Here is a 13301-nt window from a genome sequence, read left to right as displayed (position 1 = left end):
GGGTGGTCCCTAGGAGTTAGGACTGTGTGTCTAGCGGCGGGGCGGGGGAGGGGTGCGGCAGGGGGAGGTGGCAGACTGAGCGATCTGTGTTGACATATGTGTTGCCCATATTTATGGGGGTGGTGAGTTAGGGGACCAGCAGCCATCTGGGGGTTCTGGCACTCGGGGATGTGGGAGTATGTATTAACACGTGGCTCCAGCTGTCGGTCCCCTGGGAAGATATCCGTTCAAGTGCCTTGACCTGCGGACCCGCAGAGGTGTATGCGCCCATATATGAGGGATAGAATGTGAGTTGGGATACATGGAATTGTATGTCATGAGTGTTTCTGAGTATGGCTTGGTATGTTTTGTGTGTGCAAGTGCTTGCTGATATGTTTCTTGGGACCAAGAAAGTTGTACCCTGGTTTATGTATGGGGTGAGGTGGGGGGTTGCATGTGTGTAGGTGGGGCTGTGTGTGGACATGTGTGGGTCTTCCCCGTTGTATGCCATGAGCGTATGTTAACTCCTTAGGGCGCTAGGGTGTTGAGTGTGTGTGCCACTGTGTTGGGATGTATCTGGTTAGAGTCTGTGTTCATGTGTGTTTGTGTCCCTGTTTGGGAGGTGTCTAGTGTGGAAAGAGATGAGTGTGCATGTGCCTATGAGCTGGGCAGGGTCGGGGAGTCTCAGGTCTGCCCAGCCACTGGTGCAGAAGGATATTTCCTATGTGAACAGAAGGGAGAGGCTGTATTAGGAACCTGAGGAATTGTATATTGCATATGGGCCCATTGTCAACTTGCAGTCAGAGCCGGGGGAGGGAGGGGCGTCGGCAGGGAACACTGGGAAGGAGGGGCACGCGTGGGATTGTATTCTGTCACTTCACCTCCCACCCCCACCCAAGAACCTTGCCTCAGAGGTCTAGTGTACTAGCTGTGCCTGGGCTCAGATTCTGCTCTGCGTGACCTTAGACAAGTTTCTAAACTCTGCCTCAGTTTCCTCATTTTCTACATATTATCTACCTCACATGTAGCAGTTTAAATGATTTCATGTAGGGTAGCCCCTAGGACATAATAACTCAAGTATAAGTTGGAAATCATCAGTATTTTCTGAAGCCCTGGGACCTTGGGTGAGTCCCTTCTCTATTCTGGGCCTCAGTTTCCCCTCTAGAAAGTCAAGGGACCAGATAACCTCTCAGGTCCCCCTACTGTCCATCTCCTCCCACTCCCATCTCCGAGGCTCAGGTTCCGTGCTGCTTCCTTAAATAAGGCAGAGCCCCACCCAGACTGCTTTACCCAGGGAGGGCCTCCCCTGGTTTCTCTGCCTTCCACTCTCAGGCCAGGAAAAGGATGGAGAGAGAAATTTAATTTACATTGGCTTATGATAATGGCCACTTAGTGTCATGGTTAAAAGTGCAAGTTCTGGAGCCAGACAGCAGGAATGTCAAGCCTTGCTATTCCTCCTCTGGGACCTTGGGCAGATTTCCTTCTTTCTTTTTTTTAAAAAATATTTTATTTATTTATTTGATGGACAGAGATCACAAGTAGGCAGAGAGGCAGGCAGAGAGGGAGGGGGAAGCAGGCTCCCCGCTGAGCAGAGAGCCCGATGCAGGGCTCAATCCCAAGACCCTGGGATCATGACCTGAGCTGAAGGCAGAGGCTTTAACCCACTGAGCCACCCAGGCACCCCCTTGGGCAGATTTCTTACCCTCTCTGTGCCTGATCACTCCTCTGTAAATTGGGGACGGTATCCATACCCATCTTGTAGTGGTTAATTTTATACGTCAGTGGTATTTAGATATTTGATATTTAGATATTTGGTGAAGCATTATTCTGCATGTTTCTGTCAAGGTAGTTTTTGGATGAGATGGACATCTGCTACACTTGGAGTCAAAGAAATTACCTCCCCTAATATGGGTTGGCCTCTGATCGGTTGAAGACCTTAATAGAACAAAGGCTGACCTCCCCCCAAAAGAACAAATCGAGCTACCAGACTGCCTTTGGACTTGAACTGCACCCGAGTCTGCAGCCTACCATCCTGTCCTTACCCCATCAGATTTGGGCTCACCAAGCCCTCATAATCACGTGTGCCAATTCCTTAAAATAAGTCTCTTTCTCTATATATACACATTCTGTTCTGTTTCTCTGGAGAACACTGACTAACATACACCTCATGTGGATATAATGAAGATTGTACAAACTCATCTCTGTAAACATGCTTAGAACACTCCCTGTAGCCTAGAAAGCTCTCCCAAAGTGCCAGCCCCTATTATTTATTGAGCATCCCCTAGAGGCTGGCAACTTCACATAGGTTTTCTTATTTGCTGTCCAGAGGCTCATTGCATATGAGTGATGGGATTCCCATTTTACTGATGAGACACTGAGGCTCTGAGAGGTTGGCTGCCCCCTGTCCATGGCAAAGTAAGGATCTGAGTCCATGTTCAGGGCTCCATGTTCAGCCTGCTCCGTAATGAAGTTCACGGAGCTTCCCAGAGTCACTCCAACTAGCAATGCATGCACAGAGAACATGGGTGCTGTTCCCTGGTCATCACTTTTCCCATATTAGTCCCCAAAGCCCCAGGTCTCCTCCTCCAAGGTGTCTCTTATTGAGCATAGTTCTAAGACTTGAAGCCAGGCCCGGGGAAGGTGGAGTTGATGGCAAGAAAGTTCTCAGGCAGCTTACGGCCTCTTGGAAGTGGCAGGACTGGTGACCTTGAAACTGGACGGCAGTATAGCCTCAGACTTCTCTGCTCGCTCCTTCCCTGCACTGAACCTGCTCCTCCCCACATCTTCCCCATGCCACCCACCATCCTTGCCCTTGCCCCGGCCCAGCATCGAGAAGGGGCCCTTGACCCCTTCCTTTCTCTCCCCTGCGAACACGACCTCCACCATCATACCGTGTTGGAAGCTCCCTTCTCTTCGGGAAGACCTCAGCTTTCTTCTGATCTGTCTGCTCCCACCCCTGCCCCTGCACATTGTTCTCCACACCACAGCTAGAGTGAGCTCTTCAAAGCAAGGATCAAATCATGTGCTTTTCGGCTTAAATTGCCCCATCCTGTGCAGAATAAGCTCTTTAATCCGGCTCACAAGCCCTGTGTGCTTTAGCCCCTGGCCTCCTGTCCTGCCCCAGGCTCTACCCTCTTCTGCCTACCCAGCCCAACATTCCTGCCCCGCCCTCTGCACTGTCCTGCCTCTCACCTTCCGTTCCTTAAACACAACACAACAAGCTTGTTCTCTCCACACAGCCTTGCACTTGCTGTTCTGCCGCCCGGAATGCTGTTCCCTGATGTTTCATACAGCTGCCCCTTCTTAACATTTTCAGCTTAATTGTGACCTCAGAGAAGTCCTGATTCTCCAGTGTTTAGCTGCCCCCTCCTATCACCATGTGCATTACTGACCACATTCTATCTTTTGGGTGTTCTTGGCTGTGATCTGTGTCCCAACACCTTGAGAGGGAAGACCTTGCTGCCAGGCCCGCACTAGTGGCGGGGTCATCCCCCCCTCCCCCATGCTGGTTGAATGTGCAAGCTCACATGTGCGTGGATGAGGGGTGGGTCAGGACAGAAGGCTCTCTGCATCCTCAAATCAGGGGACATGATCTGGGAAGAGGAGCAATTTTGCTGGTTGGGGGCAGAGAATAGGCAACTGCGGTGATCAAGGGACAGCACTTGGGCAAAGGTGGGACAGCAGGATGGAGCATGGCTTATTTGGACACCAGAGACTTCCGCTGACCTTCCTGAGTGCCAGCAGCTATAGGCCAGGTGCTGTGTTGGGTGTTGTGGTTACAGGGATGGGTCTTTCCTCGAGGAGTTTGCAGTCTGCCAGGGTGATGAACTGTGTATATATAAGAATGTCCTGTTAGAGGGAAGCAAGGAAGTGACATGGGTACCTGAGGGAGAGTAGTCAGGGCGAAAGCATAGACAGTGCAAAGGCCCTGGGGTGGAAGCATACTCAAGGGAGGTTTGTGGCTGGGGTGGAGAATAGTGGAGGGCAAGGTGGTAGGAGGTGAGAGCAGAGAGGTAGCTGGGGGTGGGGGAAGCAGCACAGACCACGTAGGGCTTCTCAGGCCATTTCAAGGGTTTTGACTTTTTGAAGAGCCACTAAGGGATTCTGAGGAGGTGGGGGGCATGATCTAACTTAGATCTCAGAAGGATTCTTCTGACTGGTGAGTGGAGATGGACCAGGAAAGGAGATAGGTGAGAGGTCATGAGAATTCCAGCAGCAATGGAAGCTGAGCTGCCATCAGTGTGGCCTGGACTTGGATGATCAGGTCCAAGCCACGAGCGGTTCCTGTGGGTGCTGGGGAGCGGCAGTCAGCCCCACTTGCCAATCATGTGACGTTGGGCCGGCCCCCTCCCACTGGTTCTGCTGTATTGGTCAGGGAGCAACTAGAGAAGCAGACCCAGGGGGAGCTACTCATTGAGAAGTTTCTCACAAGGAATTGGCTTACAAGTCAGGTCCAAGGGCAGGCCAGCGCCAGTCTACAGGTGAAATCTCCTCCTCCGAGAAGCCTCAGCTCTGCCCTCAAGGCCCTTCAGCTGACTGAGCACCCCCTGCCAAGTAGCTAGGATGATCTCACTCAAAATAAACAAATCACGGACTTTGTCACATCTGCAAAATACCTTCCACAGCAGCACATGAGGCATGAGTGGTGGGGGTCCCTGGGGTAACTGGGAACTGGAGCCTGGCCAGGCTGACCCGTAAAACTGGCCGTCACGCCCTTAAAATGACGTCTGAGCTGCCGCCTGCTGCCAAGCGAGGAGGGTCCCTGGAGGTGATGCAGCGAGGGGGCTTCGGGCCCAGTGGTGGGGAGGTCCTGTTGCCCGTCGTGGTTCTTGGCTTCCTCCACGAGCTGAGAGGGGGCTGGAGCAGGCTCTCCCCTGAGCAGTGGGTGCTCTTCAGACCTGACGAAGACTCAGTGCCCCTCTCACTTCTGGAAGCTGCCTCTCCCCGTCCCGGCTGTAGAGTTCTGAGTTTTGCAGCCAGGGGGGGCTCGCGGCCACGGAACCCGCGGTTTCCTCTTGGCCCCGCGGTGCGGCCCGCAGACGGCCTGATGATCCAGACCCTCCAGCGGTCCCGTGAGGAGCTTTGTCTTCTCTGAACGCAAATGAGGTTGCTCAAGAGTGTGGCAAGTTTGTTCTTTTGGGCAAGTGTTGATGTTCCTCCTGAAATCCTGTTTACTTTATCCTTTTCCTTGGAAAATTAGTGAGTTCAGCCTGACTTCCATTTTACTGATTGTAAAATCTGCATTACTGGACGGAGTTAATACGATCCGGGTTCCTCTGGCGGGCACAGAAGCACATTGCTTGAAGACAGGAGTTCAGGTTTCGGCGTCAGACGGACAGGGTTGGAACCCCAGCTCTGCCATGTGTTTGCTCTGTGACTGGCGGGTTGCCTAACCGCTGACCCCCTCATGCCTTTACCCCCTTATGGAAAATGGGGGTAAAAATAGTGTCGGTCTCGTTAAACGTCAGGATCGAAGTAGCAGAGTCCTGGCACACAGCGAGCTCCCAATGATGGCGGCTGCCACTGTTACTGGTTTAAGTATTGATCGATTCTGAAAGGAGGGGAGACGTGGGTCTTCCCTCTTGTCCGTGAGTTGAAAGACCCACTGGAAGCATTTATTTTCCAGGCCTGACCTCAGAGAAGATGGAAGCTAGACCCGGCCACAGTGGTAGAGTTGGTAGAGTTAAGAACCCAGATTCTGGAGCCAGAATACCTAGTTTCATGTCCCAACCCTGTCAGTGGGGTGGTCTCAAGCAAGTCCTTAACTTCCCTGTGCCTCGGTTTCCTTGTCTGTGCTGTGGGAACGATGATTCATCAGGTTGTTTGAGGCTTGAATACGAGTAATTTCCTGTGAAGTGTTAACTCCAGGACCGTGCCTGGCACAGTAAATGCTTGCTGACATCTGACGCCGAAACCTGAACTCCTGTCTTCATTTTTATTCTGAATAGGAGGCAGTCCCATGGGTATCTAGCTCTTCAACAGGAGAGACCCCTGGCTTTGCTATTTGCCCTCTTCCAAGAAGCAGGTCCTGTCACCCGGACAGGAAAAGGTAGAGTGTGCACCATCTCATAATTGCTAGTAAACCTTGCAGCAACCTGGAGAGGTGGTCTTGTTCCCATTTTATAGACCAGGAAAGTAGGTTAAGGAACTTTGCCTCAGGTCACCTGGCCAGGTAGACCTAGGATTCGAATCTGGCCCTTCTGACCCAAACCTCTTCCACTGAAGTCTGTTCCGTCCTGAGCCAAGGCCTAGGGGATCCACAGGTGACCAGGACTTGGGTTCTGAAGGCCTCTAGGAGGAGGGTCCATAAACTGGGATGGGGGCTGCCCCAAGAGAATTAGACTGAGACATCTAGAAGGAACTTACTGGTCATAAGGGATTCTTAATTGGGGAAAAGTTTTCTTTACGGGATGAATTTGGTTTTTAATGAAGTGGATTTGCTTAAAGCCCATAAGTACTGGCCACTGTGAAGATTGTCTACCCTCCTCCTATAGAGGAAGGCCCTAAGAGGGCGGCTCTGTCTGTCCAAGGTGGGAGTGGGCAGAACTGGTCCCCCACTGGTCACATTGCCACCAGGCCTTAGAGCTAGGTGGAAGTGTGAGTAGGGCCATTACAATGCAGAGAAAGTAGGTCTGTAAGGCCTCTGGGACTGTCCTCCCCCAAGATAAAGGCCCTATCCAGCCATAGGAGGAGGGGGACAAAGACACAGCGGGCAGCAGCCACCTTCACTCCCCATCCAGAGGGCAGCTCTCCTAGAGGCTTTCATTTCTCTTAAGTGATTATTGTCACTGCCCCCACAGAGCTCAGGGTTCAACCGAGAAAGCAGGATGTTGTCAGGGACTCATTAACGACTGCAAGACAGGCTAGGTTGCAATCCGTAAGCCATGGGAATCAACCAGAGGGGGACAGGGCTAGGAAGATGGGGGAGGCTGGGGATGTGCAGGGGTTAGGCAGCTGCCCCCAGTGGAGGGCCAGGCATGAGCAAGGATTCAGAGGCTGGAATCAGGGTGAGGAATATGAGGTAAAGAGAGGTGTCCAGCCCGGTGGAAGTGGAGAAAGGGTTAGGAGAGGGGATGACAGGAGATGAGTCTGGAAAGGAAGCTCTGGAGACAAGATCAGCAAAGACTTTTCATAGCAATTTCCAAGGCTTTCTTCTCTGCCCAAGCCACCCATCATCAGTGAGAGAGGCCCAGGCTGCTCGGAGAACTCGGCCAAGACATTCCTGGCACCCTCCGATAGGCCGTTCCAAAAGTGAACGTGTCTCATGAAGCCATCGCCTTCTGGCACATCTCACGGGGGCTGGTGTTTTTACACAATTCTTATTTTCATGGCTCTGGGTCCTCAGCCTGATGTCACCCCTGGAGTTCAAAGCCAGCTAATTGGAAATGAAAGGAGACTGATTGATCTGGCAGTGCCACGAGCAGCCCATGTGGCAGTGATGGGATGGAGAAAGTGAACACACTGCTCACGTGTGTGTCTGTGCCTCCCCTCCCACACCCGGAGGCAGCGCGGCCTCCCCTGCCCTACTGGCCTGGACACGGAGCTCAGGTCGGCCGGCACAGGCAGGGCTCCTGGCCTCCCCTGCCCCACTGCCAGCTAGCCTGGCTGCCCTCGGCCCTGCTTGCTTTGCCTTACTCTGCCCCTCGCTGCTGTCTCCCATCTTCCTCTACTAGGAAAGTACTAGAAAGATGGCCCTGAATTAAACAGCAAGAAAAAGGCTAGAGGTGTGCTCTGGAGTCTCCAGGCCCTACCCAGACCTGCTGAATCACCCTCTCTGCGGTGGGGCCCGGGAATTCGTAGGGTTGACAGGCTCTCCAGGGATTGGGCGATCAAGCCAGGGGCAAGTATGAGATGGGTCATACTTGTGGTTGATGGCAGTGTTCAGGGTAGACAGGCAGTGAGGGTGCCTGAGGACTGGTGGGGCAGCCCCTGAAGGAACACTCAGCTGTCTCCCAAGTCGGGGAGACGGTGGGCCACCAAGGGAATGTGGGACCTGTTGGGGGCCAGGGAGCACTGGCCCAGCGGTCCCGGCTTGGAGAACAGCCCAGGGTCTGCCCAAGCACTGGTCTCCCTCCTGGCCTCATCAGGAGGCAGTGATGAGACTTCCGTCTGCCTTTTCTTTCCACAAGGTTGTCTTCTTGGGGGTAGGAAACACCCACATTGTGGTCCAGCAAAGAAATGTTTCCCACCGCAGCCCTCGGCCAGAAAATAATGTGTTCCTCACTTCGGTTCTTTGGTTTATAGGCATGTGACAGAAAACACAGCATTTCCAGTAATGGTGAAGCCAGTGGAAAAACAAAGATGTGGGGGACATGTGCATTACTTATTGTGTTAGCACCTTTTTCTGATCTACGGTTACTTTGTTTAGAAACAGAAATGTGGCGTGTGTGACTTAGTTGGCTCGTGGCCTTTTTATAATTGGTCAGTTCTGAAATGTGAAGGCAAAGAAACATTTTCCAGCATTGCAGTAAGAATTAGACATTTGCAGGGGGAAAAGAAAAAGTTTTTTTCCCAGACTCTCTCTGCTTTCCCCCCTGGATCTTGTCGTGGCTGCACGTGACCCAGGCAGCTGGGATGAAGATGTATTTGTTAAGGGGAGAACTGGAGTCTTGTACCGAGGAAAGTGGGCCATGTCCAGGTCCCTTCACGTCCCTGTGCTCAGGAGGAGGAGCCGTCACTTCTTGGCGAGCCTTCCCCCGATGCTGCTTCTGGCTAATGGGTGCAGTGTTGGAGGAAACCCCACAGGGGTGTGAGGGCTGCTTCTCCCCTCGTGTTGGAAGAGGGTCAGGGTTGGGTGCCGAAGTGTCCCAGGCAGGAGGGTAAGGTCCTTATAAAGCTGTGATGACCGACTGCGGACGAGAGGCCAAATGAAGACTGTCTTTGTATGTTGGCAGTGGCCCCCCGGGGAAACTGAGCAAACGTGCAGCTCTAACACACTGGATGGGACAAGTTCTTCCCGTGTGTCAGCTCGCTGCCCTGCACCATCCCTCCCCGGGGCCTCCGTGTCACCAGGAGCCCTCCGCCGCTTCTCACTCGCATTTGATCGCGTGACGGTACAGAAGGGCCCTTCGTTTAGCTTCGTGGATGAACTTGGCTGCTCTCCCTGCTCTAAGCGCACAGCTCAGTGGACACTCGTGGCAGCTTCTCCCCCGGGGAAGCCACGGGAAGCCGGTTTCTGAAGGGATGCTGGGCTTGGACCCCCCACCCCCAACCCCGGAGCTGGTTTCTGCCAGGCCCATATTTGACCTCACTGGCTCTGCCGTGGTGGCCTTGTCGAGTTCTCCAGTGACCATCCGTGCACCTGCTCAGCCAGGCCCTGCTGTGGAGGTCGTGGGGTACCAAGATGGGTAGGATGAGGTCCCTGTCGTCAGGACAGTTAGGAGACAGCATCCCAAGTGCTTTGGCGGAGGTGGGGCCGAGTGCAAGGGAGTCCGCCTGGGGGTGCCGAGCAAGGCTTTCCAGCCCGGTTCACTGAGGTTTTTAAATGAGTCAGCCTGGAGGAGAGGGAGAGCCACCATGCAGAGGACATCTGGGCACCGTCTCAGTATTTGTGGTGCCACGTCTTCCGTGTCCCTACAGTTCCTGCTGGGTGGCGCTGTTTCAGAGACGCTGTCGCAGATGGCCTCTCATTCACTAATGTCACTGAAGCTTAAAAAGCTCTAATTATAAAGTTAAATCATGTGCCTGGGCTGGAGAGAACTTGAACGGGCCACCTCTGACCCTCTCCTTGTCATCAGGAGGACTCTGGTTCCAGCTGTCTCCAGGGGGACACATGTCCTTGCCTGTGAAAGGAACATACATGGGGCACCTGGGTGGCTCAGTCATTAAGCGTCGGCCTTCGGCTCAGGTCATGATCCCAGGGTCCTGGGATCCAGCCCCACATCAGGCTCCCTGCTCAGCGGGAAGCCTGCTTCTCCCTCTCCTGCTCTCCCTGCTTGTGCTCTGTCTCTCACTCAAGTAAATAAGTAAAATCTTAAAAAAAAAAAAAAAAAAGAAGAAGAAGAAGGAGGAAAGGAAGAGGCTTATAATTCCAGCGCCGTGATCGCCCTAGCCAGGCACCCAGCACCTAGAGGTGCTCATTAAATATCTGCCCAATAGACCCCCATTGGGGAAGGACCCTCCAGCCAGAGGGCTCTCCCCAGTGGTTGATGATTGACCGTGATTGACAGGACAGAGGAAAAAGCAGCCCTTTCATATTGCAGGTGAAGACTGGAGGCCCCCATTTCCCCACAGTTGTGTAAGGAGCCAGGAGCCAATGGTCCCCTCTGGGCACCATTCTCTTTCCTGGCCTCTCCTGGGGACAGAAGCCCGGCATTAGCTAAAGATCCTGAGCTCTGGTGCCAAAGGGTTAACTCTGTGCTCCCCAGAGAGCTCACACACTCCTGACCCTCCACTGTCCTCCAGGCCCTCCCAGCTGGGCCTGCTGGGAATAGCTCAGTCACGTGTGAGCCAGATGTGGGGATTTCCCAAGCAGTGATGTGTGTGCAGGCACACAGACACACACGGGCACGCACACGCAAACACACACTCACACTGCTCTGTTGACGTGGCATCTGAGGGCTCAGGGGATTGGTCTAGACTCACGCAGAGCAAGAGAGGGATGGGGGTGAGGAGAGGCCCAGGGCTTACCGGCACACACCGCGGGGGGGCTGCTCTCAGTCCTGCTGAGCCCTGCTCCCAGCAGACAGGATAGATAAGCCCCTTGTTCTTGCTCAGACTCCCATTTCCTGCAACATCCATCTTGCCATAGACCATATTGGTTATGGACAAATTTTTTTAAAATAATCTCTTTGAAGGGCTTTACAGCAGATGCTGGGCCAGAGCCTTCCAGGGATGTTCTGCCAGGCCTGGGGGGTCTTTCCATGAGCCTCTTGCCCAGCATAAGCGAGGCTCAGGGTCTCATCCTGGCGTGAGAAGGCTTGTTTGTGGCTCAAGGGACATAACCCGGATTAGAGAATATGCAGGGCCCTGGGTGCCAAGAGAACCCCAGGGTAGTGGGGTAATCTGGGCCTCGGTTTCCCCACAAAGCCCTTGGGACTGAGTGTAATGAGTATAAACCCTTCCATCAGCCACTAGAGATTTACTGGGTACCCCCTACTCCGTTCAGGGTGTACTGTGAAGATGCTGACAGGGTTAAGAGTCTGAAAGAACTTCAGATCTGATTGGAGAGATGCAATAGATTTTGATTAAGCACTACTATGTGCCAGATCCTTGCTGGGACTATAGCAGTAGCCAGACATTGTGGAGCCAACTGACACAGTCGGTGAACCTTACAGAGATCCTGCCTAGGGCAAGATGAAGGAGGCTGACAGAACTTGGAAAATGGGTCAGCCTCAATCTCAGCTCAGGAATGAATGCTGCCTCTCCCTTGCCCCCTCAGCCCTGCCCTTGCCCCATTCTGACGATGGCAGTGTCCAGCCATGTCAATGTCAGCTGAAACATTGTGAGTCCTGCCCCAGAGGAGGGTCTCATTACCGATGTGAGGCCATTGGGACTCCTCCCTGCCTCGCCGCCCCCTGCAGACCCCCGCCTGAGATGCAGCCTGCTGTGTCTGGCTTCCGCTTGCCCTCCAGTTGCGTCTGGGCAGCCTCAGGAAGGGACGGTGTGCTTGAAGGGCCAGGCAAGTGGATGAGGGGGCCCCACTGCCTCCCTCCCACACCCCTGTGATTCCTGACACTTGCAGGAGTGCCTGGGTAAGTGTTTGTGTCCCTGTGCCCCAAGCTTGGGGACAGATGGTAGAGAGTCAGTTGGTCATCACCAGGGGTGCCCTGCCATGTGCATAGTAGATGTTCATTAAATTATTGGCAGTTTGTTCATTGATAATAGGATTGCAAGAGTTGTGTCTGGAGAAGACAAGACATTGCACGTTGGGAATGTGGGTCCTGGGTCCACTGGCTGTTAATTTCCATCACTCACTCAATCGTGGCTCTAGTGGAGACTGAGCCAGGAAGACAAAAAGACCAGAGGACGGGGGGCTGGGGACCCAGGTACCCAGCAGCTGCTCACCGAGCCCCACTCCACTGTTCCCTGTTTCTGATGCTGCCTCATCCTCACAGATCCTGGCTTTGGCTGGGGGAGCTGGTGGGTGGGGGAATGGGAGGGGGATAGCCCAGTAAGTGGGAGAGGACCACCAAGGCAGACCACCCCAGGGAGTGGGGAGGTGGCTGGGATCCTGGAACTCAGAACAGTGTTAAGTTTGTCTCTTTTCTGCACACCACCACCCTGGTGTGGGGCGAGGTGAGAACCTGAGAATTGAGAGGGAGACCCAGCCCAAGGGGCTACTGTGGGGTCAGGCAGCAGCTGCTGGGAGTGGGGCTTGGAGCCCCATTGGCCTCCCCGCCCAGCACCCCTCTGTCCTCTGCCCACCCACAGCTCCTCTGACTAACCGCAGCACCTGTCTTCAACCAGGATGCTTTGGGGCTTTTCAACAGCAGATCTGCCTGCCGCCCTCTGGCAGAGCAGCCCCCTCTGGGCAGCTGCAGAGCTTCTGGAGGCTTCCAGGGCCCCTCTGCGGAAACCCACAGGCGCTGGACTGTCTCTGCAGGCCCCGGTCATGGCCTAGAGGGGCGCTCTTGGATCTAGTCCCCGAAGGGCTATGGAAGGGCTCCAGGCACAGCCGGGCCCCCACCCCACCCCATTCCCCACCTGAGCAGGGAAGCTGACTGTTCTCTGACTGCTCAGCTCAGTGGCCCAAGGGTCAGCAGCACATTCCTGCCCGGGGTTGGGCTGCCCCCACGCAGAGTCTGGATTCCAGGAAAGGCAGCTCCAGGGAAAGGAGGCAGACCCCTTCTTACTGAGAGCAAAATGAGTAGGAATATGGCTGCATGTACAAAGGGAAGCCCGACAGAAATAATGAGCCTCCCTTGGCCAGTGGGGGAGGAGAATTCAGAGAAAGAAGTCCCCTATTTTAGGCCCCTTTGTTCCCAATTCCCAGCTCAAGTCTGGCTCAAGTCTTACTATTGGGCCTTCGGAAGAGCATCACTTTTTGCATCTGTAAATTACAGATTGTCGTAAGGATGAAATTAGAGCTCAGAAAATGTTTAGCACCGTGCCTAGCATGAGTGTTAGAAAGTGAGAACTGGTACAATTTCTAGCCCCAGCACTGCCACTCACTTGCTGTGTGATCTTAGGCAAATTTCTTGCCCTCTCTGTTCCTGAGTCCCCACATGCATTCTTCTAGCCTTTGGAATACCACCAAGAAGCCGAGATGTTGGTGGGGATGGAACCTGGAGACAGACAATGGCCTGTCTTCCCACTTAGGATTTGCCTTCTGTCTACGAGAGGATATGCCTCAGAAATCCAGTCCTACTAAATTTATTCTT

The 13301-nt window shown here is 53.8% G+C and overlaps 1 protein-coding gene across 1 annotated transcript in view; it reads left to right on the top strand.

Moving 5' to 3' along the window:
• Nucleotides 1-13301, top strand: part of SH3PXD2A (SH3 and PX domains 2A) — a 231666-nt gene that overhangs the window by 148921 nt on the left and 69444 nt on the right.

Source organism: Mustela nigripes, chromosome 4 (genome assembly GCF_022355385.1).
Source record: "Mustela nigripes isolate SB6536 chromosome 4, MUSNIG.SB6536, whole genome shotgun sequence".
Classification (NCBI taxonomy): domain Eukaryota; kingdom Metazoa; phylum Chordata; class Mammalia; order Carnivora; family Mustelidae; genus Mustela; species Mustela nigripes.
The sequence above is the reverse complement of the archived record's forward strand: the minus strand, read 5'-3'. Positions and strand labels throughout refer to the sequence as shown.